The following is a 13,134-nucleotide window of genomic DNA, read 5'->3' on the forward strand; positions in this document are numbered from 1 at the left end:
CTCCTCCTCTGTATCTCTCTCTGTCTCCCTCTTCCTGCTTTCTTTTCATTCCTAGCTCTCCTCTCTCACTCGTACACACACACATGAAAAGACTATAATTCATTAACTCACCTGGATGAGTCTCATGCAACAAAACTGAAAGAGGCTTTTGTCCAGAAATCATCAAAGAATTTGTTGTCTCTGAGGTCTGCAAACAGGGATAACTACAACTCTACACACTGGCTACAAAGAAAACCCCACAAATATTCAATTCTTTGATTGGCGGTGCTGGCTCCATCCAAGTAACGATCAAGGCTGTAGTCTGGGTTAATAGTCTCTCACATAGTCATTTTCAGTTCCAAGATCTCTTCTCTCAACCAGTTGGGGGCAGCCTCCTAAATGCTGTACTGCTTCTATGTATTGCCGTCAGATTAACTTTGGGTCACTGCTTGTAGACATTAAACCAGATCATTTTCCTTTTAAAACCATGAATACCTCCATTGATACAAATGCCATATGGCTTCAGTTTATGAGTCTAGCTGACAGATAAGACCAGGCCCTTTTGAGAAGTCTCAGATGTCTTTCTTGCCTTAATGACACTTCTCTGGGATCCAGCTTCTTTAATACCAAGTGTACATCGTCTTTCTTCACATGTAGTCCGTGTTGTTTTGGGTTGTAGTGTACGATACCAGTACCTGTCAAGCTCTCTATGATACTACGGTCGGTTGCTAATGAATTCAACCAGGACTGACAGGTCAGAGTCCGCTTTGTGATAACAAGTGTCCCCTTTGTACTCAGTATTCTATTCAGATGTCTCACTTATGTGAAAACCATGCTTACTGCCACGCTCTGATGTAATGTCTTATATTTGAAGCCAGTCTCAAAATAATATTTGATGAGTCTCTCTCACAGGCATGTGCGCTCCATTGTTATTGCTGCTTGCATGGTGCTGAACTGACTCTGATGTACAATGAATTCAATGAAAACCCTTAACATAACTTTTACGAGATCCCACAAAAGTATGTATTTTTTTCCAACTTAAAAAATAAAAATAAAAATGTATCCATGTACCCTGCAAGGCTTTTTTCTGAAACTATAAAAAGGGAATGAACAAATCTCAATAAAAACAATACGGTTTTAACTAAGGACTAGATCCTACAATTTACTATCAGTTCACATTTTATGGTAATCTTTTGGACCATGGTCCCATTTGTTATACCTTGATTTTGAGATTCATTTCACAATGATGCACTGATGTAAAATGTCCTTCCTTCACACAATTATTGACATTTGTGCTGGGAAAAAACATTGCCAGGTCAACAAGATGGCCATAGAATGCGTTTAGGATATCTACACATTAGACTTTTAGGCATTTGTTAGATTACCGGGTTTCCACATTGGCAGCAAGCTGCTAATTATTTAGTGAACAGAACATTGCATGGAGATGTACTCTTTCAGTATTTATCTGCAAAAACATGAAACTGATGACTTGTGATACCACAACTTAAATCTTCATCATCGGCTCTAATGAAGCCGTTCATTCAACATCAGGCCCTATCAGCTTTATGTTGGCGGGTTAAATACTAAGCACATTAACCGCAACTGAGGCTGATGAGTAAAATTACAAAATGGCTTCATTAGACCAAAGAAAAAAGTGATGAAAGAAAAAGTATGTAACAATTGGCCAAAACATTGTGGCCGGTTGCCTCGGTTGTTGTCAGGGTTGCGTCAAAGTTACATCAGCAACAAGCTGTCAGAGTCGACAGACTGCTGCATTCATCAAATAAGTCAATTGCTATGTGAATACTCACAGAATTTGAAACCACCATTCTTATGTCTGTTACTATTGCTCACATAACTCACTACATGTTGGTCAGTTAAGGACACAGTATCCAGTGCATCTATTTACTTTTCTGTTAGTCCATGTTAGTGCCTTGGTTGTGGTAAAGAGGTCAAAACTATTCTGGAGGCTGTGATCAGAGATTAAAGAATGAGGAAGGACTCTGTTTTTCTTTCAGCTGGATTTATTCTTTGGAGACCTTACATACAAACTGACAGTTATGGCTCTTTGAAAGTATGGACCATATGTACTTTTAGTCATGCTAGATCTAGGGCTCGACCAATGATATTGTTAAATAGTCCACCACATTGGTCCAGACTCAAATCTCTGAAGAAATATTAGATGTAATCAGTGAAACATTGGTCTACAGAAGATACATCCTTTTATCCTTTTTTTACTTTTTATCTAGCACCACCAGCATTTTGACATTTTTGGTCCGAAATACCTTGACAAGCCATTTGATGGATTGCTATGAAATTTAGCTGCAGACATTCTTGTTTCCCACAGAATGAAATGTAATAACTTTGGTGATCCTGCACCATCACAAGGTAAACTGAGTGTAAAAAAGAAAAGAACTAAAAACAGAAACAGAAAATTGATTTCTGATCTTATTAGGGCTGAAGAAAAAAAGTCATTAGGATCCATCCCATGGGGACCTTGTATCGAATTACTGGGCAATCAATCCAAAAGTTGTTAATACATTGGACTAAAAAACAAACTCTCAATATCATGATGGTGCAAGGAAAATTAATCACTGAAGTCATTACCCGTCATCTTCTAGGGACCATGAATGTCCGTCCATCCAATAGTTGGTTGACCGACCAATCGACCAAATGTCTGCACTTTATGCTTAGTGCCAATTAGCAAATGGTTGAATTCATATATGCTAAATTACATTGGTGAACATGGTAAACATTATATCTACTTTGCATTATCTTGCAAGCATTGTCATTGTGAGCTTTTCTGTAATATTTAGCTCAAAGCACAGCTACAGCCCAATTATTCTCTCACTTATCCTCTACTCCTCTATTGACTGACAATCCTACCAGTGATATGAGACAAAAAATACAGTAAAATCACCTACTTCAACTTACTGATTGACTGAAATTGTGTTCTGAATAAACACTTTACTGCTCAATCAGGTTGAGTGGGGTTGAGTGGGTGTACAAGCAAGTATCCTAAGGTTTTAGAGTGCATAGATCAGGGCAAATGAATAAAACTGAGCAAAAAAGGTTATTATTGTGCACTTACAAGAATAACAACAAATACACTACTAAGTACTTTAGTTTGACTTTCAAAATGAAACAGGTGCTGAGTGGAATTTTGATTTGTGTATTTAGTTTGAATGAACTGAAGCTGACTGAACTGTTTTGGGTACACAGGGTAGAAACCAGAGCACAGCCTTTGCTTTTCTTTGCTCAGAATCTCCAGTATTAACTTTTATAAAAACACAAAGGGAGCGACAGAAGGGAAGAGAGGAAACAGTAAAGGATCGAAGTAGCATAATGTATCATCCTACCTGCAGCTGTTTTAACTGGAACAAGCTGGAGAGACAGGAGGATAGGAGACAGGAGATAAACAACACTTAACACCCACACACTTGCTTAAAGGTACAGAAAATGTTGACCCGGAAACACAGGGTGCACACAGACACGCATGTATGAACACGCAAACATATGCATAATCCAAACTCAGGATTTTGCACACTTTTCTTTGCTTCGTTGTGTTCACAGAAAAAATGTATTCACACTTTGATATATGCATACAGTTTATACAATGCTTCACACCCTGTGTCTGTCTCCTCACTCACACCAACACAAACTGTTCTCCTGTGTTTTCAGTCATAGGGTACAGTGATACTTTGACGATTTAGTGCAATAAATTGCACTAAATCAAAGCAGCAGTATGAAACAAGGTCAACTTAATTGTAGTACCACAAACTGACAGCTTTCCTATAATCTCAATACTTTCGTGAAAGGAATATTCGCTCCCCAGGTTATCATGAAATTGCTTGCTTTATGGCGTTTCGAAACACTGATTTCATCATTGGAGACAAAGCACACGTTACTTTAATTATATTAAATGGCAGCGGTGGAATTTGAACCCACGCCTCCTGAGAGACTGGAGCCTTAATCCAGCACCTTAGACCACTCAGCCACACTACCTTTTGCTCAGTTAGTCTTAATGCTACACTCACAGCCCCAGTTCTTGACAAATAAAAAAGAATGCTCTAATATTGAAAAAATACTTTAAGTAGTATGACAAATCAGTGACCACATATAACTTTGTTGTAGGGAGAGTGAGAGATCCAATGAACCTTACTGGGTGGAAATGTTTGCATTGTGCCCACAATTGGTTGTGGCTGTACATAATTTATGTGGTTTTACAGAGATGTATGTGCGGGACTATTTTGTAATTTATTTCTGTCTCTGCTGGTTGCTTGGCATATGTAACGTGTTAATTAGAGAGGTTTAGGGATGCTGATGGATTTATTTTGTTACATATGGAAAGAAGCAGGCCAGTTGTCCCACCAACAATCCTCCACCCTCCTTGTTCCAGTCTTTGTTGGTAGCTTCATATGTACTGTACAGACATAAGGGTCATATCTTCTCATCTAACGTGTGGTAAAAAAGTAAATGACTCTAAACCCCCCATAATAATGAAACTGAATACAGAGAGTCACATTGTCTCCTGTGCATGTCTGTCATAGGATTTGAACCCATGACACCTGAATGACTGAAATCTTAACTTGGCCCCTTAGGTCACTGAGTCACATATTGATTAAAAAATGAGCTTTGTTGGGTGCAAAATACTTAGCAGAGGATGGTTTTGATCCTTTGACCTCTGAGTAATGGGCCCAGCACGCTTCCTCTGCACCAATCTGCTCCTGAAAGTAAAGCCTTGCACCCATAAAGTGGCCTTTACAAAATAAATGATTTATGAGCAAGGAAAATGAAGCAAACTGAAATGGATCTGCTAAGCAGGTCTAGATTGGCAACTGTTCGTCTTAGATAAAATAACTGAGATAAAATTCACCAAGGTTTATCTGAGGCTCAGTTTGTCAGGATCATTTGAGTACTTCAGTAGTTCAGTGGGGAACCTGATGAAACACTTCTTTCATTCACAGATTAATAAGTGACTGAAGTACCAGGCCCTTGGCCCTCTGGCTGCCAACACTTCTACATTTCCTGCCATAAAAAAAAAATAAAATCTGGCAGTGGTGGGATTTGAACCCACGCCTCCTGAGAGACTGGAGCCGTAATCCAGCGCCTTAGACTGCTGCCACACTACCTGTACTGCTTTTTTTTAAAATATTGACTAAAATCATTTACATCTCTGAGCTGGACACCAATTAGACACTTTAATAGAAGATGTTTTCAATCTATCCACCTTTAGATTAAAGGCTCAGAACACTTTTGAAAACCACGTATCATGCATGTGCCCACATTTTGTGATTCACTAAATTCATGCTTTACATGGTTTATGCAGTTATACTGAGGTTTGTGCGCTGCATTATTTATTGGCCTAGCGTAGTAACTTGCCAGTTGGCCAGCACATAACATGTTAATTAGTGATCTTACTAGTTGCTGGTCTGCAGATTCTGTCACCAAAAATGTACATTTAGCAGAGGATGGTTTCGATCCATCGACCTCTGGGTTATGGGCCCAGCACGCTTCCGCTGCGCCACTCTGCTCCTGACAAGTGTGCCAGCAGCTTGTACTCATTATTTTGACTTTACACAATGAATGATTTTTTAAGCAAGTAAAATGTTGCACACTGAAAGCAAAGCATGCCCAGGTTGGCAACTGGGATAAAATTCACCAAGGTGCAGTGTTGATCTGAAGGTTTAACTTGGCACAGTAATTAGTGTGATTTCCTTTAGTGAGCATAGGGTTGCCAACACCCTGAAAAAATAAATAAGGAGCAGCTAGTTGGCAGGGCCAGCCAACCCCATTGCGTTCACCCCTCCCGGCTTGGTAAATTTTTTTTCCCTTTTTTTTGTGTGTGAAACGATTTTTAAATTATTTGACTCGAACCTCAATTTAATTCGATGCATGTTTTTGAGTGATACAAATACATGGAAACAGAACTCAGTCCTGCTTAATTTAACAGAATATAATTAATCTTTCTTTTAACAGAACTGTCCTGCTTAACTGAAAACAGTATAAAATAAGAGAAAACAATAGAAAGCAGAAAAATCCTGTAATAATGCAATAAGAAAAGTGCAAACAGAAAGTCTGTGTAAAAGTTGTACAGATGAAGCCATTTCGAAGTTCCCGTGTTTCCTTGATGGCTCCTTGACTGGTCCTTGGCTGGCCGATAATGGAAGCAGGGGGATAATGCGATCCCCAAGCGATGACGTGGTCAATGAGGCCCCGACTGGAAACGCCCCGAAGTTGCCTGAGTGAAAACCAGCTGCCTCATTTGTCCACGGGGAGGAGCAGTGTGTTTAGACCGGTTTAGACCCACTGCTCATAGGCTGTCCAACGATTAAAAAAATTAACTGGATTTATCACGTTACAACCTTGTGATTAAACCTGATTAAAATATGAGGCTAAATATTATATACACTAATATTATTTGTTTTACTTCTATTCTTCTGTATAAAGTCGCCTAATGAAGGGTACAATATAGTTAATCCATTAGAAAGTACGGATGCAATTGAAGCTGCCGTACATCTGACAGGACACCGTCCGTCACAGGAAACACTCGCGGACACTTAATAATTCCTCTGACTGATCACTGTCACTGTCAAACCAAGAAATAGCCCATGAGACAAACCCAGTCTAGTGATTTAAAACAGGACGCGCTATTTAATACGTAGTGTTAATATTATATGGGTTCCCACTCCGACCATTTTTTTGTGTATTATTTTATCATTATTAAGGCAAAATAACTCAATTTATGTCCATGGACATTATAATGAATAGGCTATAGGCTTAATATTAGTTTACACCCAGTGTGCTGCGTGGACTTCATTACATCTGCTGCACCACTGTTACCACAATTATCAAATGCTAAGTTTCTACAGTCTGTGACTGTGACCCTCATAAAAGTAATATTTTACAAATCTGCATTATATAAACTAACGAAATTCGTTAAAGTAAGTCATTTGGCGACTTCCAAGTCATTCAGTTAAACTAAGTCTGTTCTGCTCCGCTGGAGAGGCTGCGAGCATGAATGAAATCAGTGCGTCTTTTTTACACAAGTATCTGTACTAGGCTACTGCATGACTCAAGCATGACTCAGAAGAATATGCTTGTACTTTTTAATCATAGTGCGTTGTGTTAATTGATCAGCTGTGTTGTGTGTTATCGGCGCAGCACGCGTTATGTTTTCACGCAATGTCGGAGGCAATTGTGCTTGAGTACACTTGGGTTTTGAGGTAATGTGAGTGCGGGCCAGTGGGGGACGGGGGGCATTCGCTTTGAAAGACAATGGGACAGCACTGTAACCATCCCCCTCAACCCATCACCTTCGAGCTGGACACCTCCCCCACCGAAAATCAAGATCAAGACACTGTTTGTGCCCCCACTATATCCAGCACATATGCTCCTGTATGTGTGGTTGAGTTTTCTGTTTTACATCTTTTCTAAGTGAGTGAGGAGTGTAGTTGTAGATGTGTGTAGTGCCCCCACTCTGTCCAGCAGTATGTGTGGTTGAGTTTTCAGTTTTACACCAATAGTTAATTAACTTAGTTACTGTAATAATAATAACGAATCTGAATTTAAACTCAATTTGTCTGGCTTATATTTATCTTTTTCATATAATTAATGCTCATTAAACTCTGTCTGGCCCATATCTGTCGCGGCATCTGAACGCTCTTTCTCAGCCTTGCGCAGGCTGAAAACCTGGCTGCAGCACCATGACGCAGAGGAGATTTGACCATTATGAAAGCTAACAGTGACCCCTCTCAGAGAATAGCTCCGACGTCCATGAACACTATTCTGATTCTGAATCTCTGTGCGTGATTTGTGTGACCATGGAACCAAATGGCCCATTAAGCCCAAACAAAACGTTGAGCAATGATAATGCTAATAAGGTGGCTGGGCTTACCTGGCTTAAAGCATACACTGAATAGACCAGGGTTGGCTGGCACATATGTGCTGTATAATTGCCTAAAATCAAATACAGTCCTGTGGTCCGTTTTTGTCATTTCGTATTATTTATCTGAGCCTAAAAGTAAAATATGAAAAGGCTTTTTTTCGTTTTTTGTGTTAGATTCAAAACAAATAACAAAATAATCAGTAGTCAGTAGGTTATTTAATTTTTTGATTTGATTCGATGAATTTCGGATGACCACTGACTTGTCAGTAAAAGATCATAAAACATCAGAATGTGGGATAGTTTGTGACAGACAGAAGCGCCATCTTCTGGTCAAACCCTGTATTACAATGAATAGGTGTGTTTACAGGAAAAGATAGACACGCCCAGGAGAAGGAGGGGGTCTCTCCAGCTGCTGGAACTCGGCTGGAACTTGGCTGGGAGTCGGCTGCCATTCAGCTTGGAGGGGAACTTTGAAGTGGCTACTACTGTACACATAAACACTTTGTGCCTCAAAGGCCATGACTGTACAGTTGTAGTAAATGTTCATATAAAAAGCCCTGTCATTCATTGATTCCATTAACATTTTACAGACTATTTTGGTATTTTGGTCACGGAAATACGGGAAGTGTGTCCCTTTTCAGCTCAATACAAGACGTGTAATTTTGTTTCTAAATATAGGACAATTCCGTTTTACAAGGGACAGTAGGCAACTCTAAGTGAGGAGCACAATGGAATCATTTTTTATTCACAGATCACTAACTGACTGAAGTACCACGCCCTAGGAAGTGAACTGCTGGCTGCCAACATGTCAGTATGTGGTGCAGTGGTGGGATTTAAAGCCACGCCTTCTAAGAGACTGGAGCCTTAATCCAGCATCTCAGACTGCTAAACCGTAATATTTATACTCTCATTTGTTATTTGTTAGTTGCCTTTCTTTGTTATTGGTGATGCCAAAATTTTAAATTTTGTATTTGGTCAGAAAGTGAATATCGTACTCATAGTTAAATTTAAAAAGTATACCACAAAGCATTTCTCCAATTGAACATCCATCCATTCATTCTCTACTGCTACCGCTGTTGAGGCCAGGGCAGGTTGGAGCCTATCCCAGCATCTTTCGGGCAAGTACAGAAGTACTTGTAAGTTGCCAGTTCATCACAGGGCTACACACAGACAGACATTAACACACACACTGACACTTATGGACACTTTAGAGTTTCCAATTAACCTATCCCCTCATGCATGTCTTTGGACGGTGGAGGAAGCCAGAGTACCTGGAGAGAACTCACACAGACATAGGAAGAACATGCAAACTCCACACAGAAAGATCCAGGAGAATCTGAGAATCTTGATTAGGTTAATGGAACATCTTCCTTTACTGCTGTCCACTGTGATTGACTGTTCAGCTGACAGCAGCCTAGCAAGTTATCTATTCAAATACATTTCTAATTGATTTTACCTCTGTTCTTAGTCTTCTTGGAGGGCAGAAAAATGTGTGGACTCAACAGCAATAGCTTTTTACTCCGCAAGGATCAGTGCTACTAACTACAAAAGGTAAGTATAAGTATACAGCCCTCAATGTGCATAGAGGACTAGGTTTAGGGTGTTGCCTAAAACGCAATGAGTGACTGAAAAAACCTGCACATCTATATAAGTTTGTAAAAAAGTTCCATCTCCTCAACCTACAGAGTTTAAGCACCATTCTTACCATGAACAACAAATCCATAAAGGTCCTTCATTCTGTCCACACATGTAGTGGCGTTCGCGGATAAGTGGCAACGAGGCACTAGCACCTCGGACACCCAAGTGTTTGTTTTTTTGCCAGGTTTGGCTGTAAATAGCATTGCCCTTACGCCCAGGGCCTGCAGTTTTTCTAGCTAAAAAGGACACACACAAAAGAAAAGTAAGAGATAACATTAATATTAACTTTCATAACGACATTTGCAAATTGCACTGCATTAAAACAATAAAAAGGAATATCATACCAATATATTTGCTTCATCCTCGATATGCGAAGCAGTCCTGTTTTTCTGGTTTGAATGTAACCAGCTCTCCCGTTTTGCGTCAAATTTTGCAAGTTTCTTTTTAAACCTCAATTTCAGTGGCTGTGTTGCCTTGCATATTTTGCAGGTTTTTGAGGCGACATTTAAAATAGCAGGACAGGCCACACACTGCCTTGAAGTCGACCCCTGGCCTGGCATGTCATATGAGAGAGAGTGAGAGAAAGAGTGAGAGTGAGAGAGTGAGTGCACTCTGGGAGTGGCTCTTAAAAGAGCCGTTGGTTTTCAATAGAAAAGGGTCAAGGAGTGGTAAAGGTAGGAGGTTGGTCTGGGGTGGAGCTGTTGGACAGAAGAAGATAAAAACATGGTCAATTCTCTTGCAGCAAGTCTTATTGGATTTCACAAAGGGCAAATACTGAATTCTTAGTAATCTTCAACATGTCAACTACAAGCATGCTAGCAAAACACAGTGAATATTGTGGACAATACAGATCTACAGGATTGTGCTGAATTCATCCAAATGAATTAAATATGCCGTTTAGATAACTTCACTGCAAGCTTGTGGCTGCATAACTAACTTGTTGTAGGAATATGCAAAATGGGAGCAGACTGGAGAGCCACCACCACCGAAAGGGGTTAATACTGTCCTCGCGTGTTCTTTTAATGAAATATAAGGAGAAGCATTTTAGTTCAAAACAATCAGTTTTATTTTAACACCAGTAGAATGTGCAATATTACAGAGCTCTGGGTCTGACTTATAGTATCCCTGACAAGCAACAGAATGTTCATCAGTTCGCGAAGTCTGACTGACTATCTCTTCCCTGACCCAGTGTTTTAAAGCGTACAGAGCAATAGGTGTAACGCAAGGCGGCGGCCTCTTCTGATTGGCTCAAGACGTATCATTCATTCGCCTCGTAATATCTGACTCCATCCGTTGTGGTGACGCCTTAGAGCCCAACCTGAAACACAACTGTTAAGAGACAAACATCCTACTTTCTCATACTTGCTGAAAACACATTCAAGGTCATCTTTTCACTCTCTGTACTTTTCCACTTCAGTGGAAACCTTGTGTTTTTCTTCTGGTACAGTGGTGTGATTCTGGCTAAGACAATGCAAGCATTCACTTCTTATCACTTATAAAAACCCTTATTAATTAGTGCAACATAGTTCCCTTTAATCATCACAGTCATTTCCCGTATAGGCTACTCAGCAAATTAAACAATGCAACAGTTCAAGGCTATATGAAAATAATATAACAACTTACAACTTATATAACAACAATATATTGACACTCTTGCTATAATGCTCAAATGCATGCAGAGGTGTGTGTGTGTGTGTGTGTGTTAGCACAGTGTATGTGTGTAAAGGGCTGTAGTGTAGTGCATGTTGCTACGGCCTTGTGCTCTGTGTGTGTCTCTCTGCTTACATCTCCTGTCACACTTGATACTGACCATTAAGATGAACTTAATACTGCAAAAGTAAAGGTTATTTAGTTAGTGTTAGTGCAATTATCAAAACCAGAATATGATCAGGGTGACTTTTGAACACTGGAAATAAATCATGTATTCATCCAGGCAGCCGTCCAGTGGCACTCAAAGTTTGCATATAATATTAGTAATACACAGAGGCTCGTCTAAGCATCGATTGTCTGCCTCCTGTAGCTATAGCAACCTATGACGCATACAGAATAATTAGCGTCTTAACCATAGACTGTATCTTCACCTACTACCATTTATTATTTAGCCATTTGTCAAGAACTCATCTAATGCTAGTGCACACGTACATATAACTTCATAGGCAGGCTAAAACGTCATTAGCACTGTTTAAAAGGACCTTCGCTGACCAGAACTGCACGAAAACGATTAAAAAAAAGAGAGACAGAAACAAACGAACCTCCATAACGTGTCGTGGGGCCATACTTAACATTAACCAAGACCTCCCCTTACTAATTTAAAGCTGAAAAAAAACGTTCATATAACGTTAGTTGTAAAGCTAATTGCTAAAATAGCTAGCGTTTACTAACCCAATCCTCCGGTTTAATCTCAAGTTAATAACCGTCGGACAGCTACCGGCTCTCATCAAATCCAATTAACATGATAAGACACATAGGCGGCCTAGAACATCTCCAACAAAAGGTAATCATAAACAAAATTTAAAATCAGCAACATATCATCAACTTACCTGGTGGGTCGGGATATGTAGAAATGGCGTGTCTGATTTCTTCCTCTGCTTCACAGTAGTTGTTGGCAATGAGAAAATGACTGCCATCTGCTGGTACTGCACGTTAATGTTAAGGCCATGGTAAGCGTGTCCTACACACGCATGTGAAAGCAAAGCGTGACACTGACACGCAATGCCCTAGTGACCAGCGTGTGTATTACACGCTTTGGCATGATACCGGGTTGACAGAGGATGCTTTCAATCTATCAATCTCTGAGTTATAGGCCCAGAATGCTTCTGCCAAAACACTCTGCTCTTTAACACCACCTATTAGGCATCTGCCCACACTTTCTGGTTTACAAAAAGGATGTTTTACATGGTTTGTGGAGTTACACTCAGATTTATGTGGTGCATTATTGCATGGTATGTTATACTATCTTGATAGAGTCTCTGCTGGTTGGCCGGCAAATGTGTGTGCACAGCCTAGAAAATAAAAGCATCCTCTGCAAGGTGTAGGATTTTCTATCTGTTACATGCCAGGCAGGTGTGTGTGTGTGTGTGTGTGTCTCTCCTCCCCTGTGTGTGTTTCTTTCAGGTGCTTGCAACAGAAACGCTGCTCACCTGTGCAGGCAGGCTCGGCTGCTCATTGGCTCTCTACCTTCCCACCTGGCCTATGGTAACAAATTGTTACCTCACTAGGTTTATCGGTTGTGCCACTCCTGTACTGTTTTTTTAGATGTTTTTTTGTTAGAGAAGCCAGTTAGGCATTTTGTTTGCACTTTATTTTCTTCAGAGGTAGTTTAGGTAGGCCTCCTTTTTGTTATATTAATTTAATTTGTTTTGGCACAATCCCATCCTCCCCCACTTCAGTGTGTCTTTCTGTTTAATTAAACCAAATTGTTCACTTCCACTGAGACTTATTTGATTTTATGGTTGTTGTGTTATTGTCTGCTGACTGGGTCACCAAGTGGACGTAACATACCCTGTTCTGTCAATCTGGTTTTTCAATATGAAAAGTTAAGACTGTAGGTAGTGTGGCCGAGCAGTCTAAGGCGCTGGATTAAGGCTCCAGTCTCTCAGGAGGCGTGGGTTCAAATCCCACCACTGCCA

The 13,134-nt window shown here is 40.1% G+C and overlaps 3 non-coding genes across 3 annotated transcripts; 1 reads left to right on the forward strand and 2 right to left on the reverse strand.

Moving 5' to 3' along the window:
• Positions 1–3,902: 3,902 nt before the first annotated feature.
• On the reverse strand, positions 3,903–3,984 carry trnal-aag (transfer RNA leucine (anticodon AAG)). Its single transcript has one exon. It is a non-coding gene; the product is annotated as a tRNA-Leu (tRNA).
• A 1,457-nt stretch (positions 3,985–5,441) lies between these two features.
• On the reverse strand, positions 5,442–5,513 carry trnam-cau (transfer RNA methionine (anticodon CAU)). Its single transcript has one exon. It is a non-coding gene; the product is annotated as a tRNA-Met (tRNA).
• A 7,539-nt stretch (positions 5,514–13,052) lies between these two features.
• trnal-aag (transfer RNA leucine (anticodon AAG)) lies at positions 13,053–13,134 on the forward strand. The gene has a single exon. It is a non-coding gene; the product is annotated as a tRNA-Leu (tRNA).

The sequence above is a fragment of the Scomber japonicus genome, chromosome 8, assembly GCF_027409825.1.
Source record: "Scomber japonicus isolate fScoJap1 chromosome 8, fScoJap1.pri, whole genome shotgun sequence".
NCBI lineage: Eukaryota > Metazoa > Chordata > Actinopteri > Scombriformes > Scombridae > Scomber > Scomber japonicus.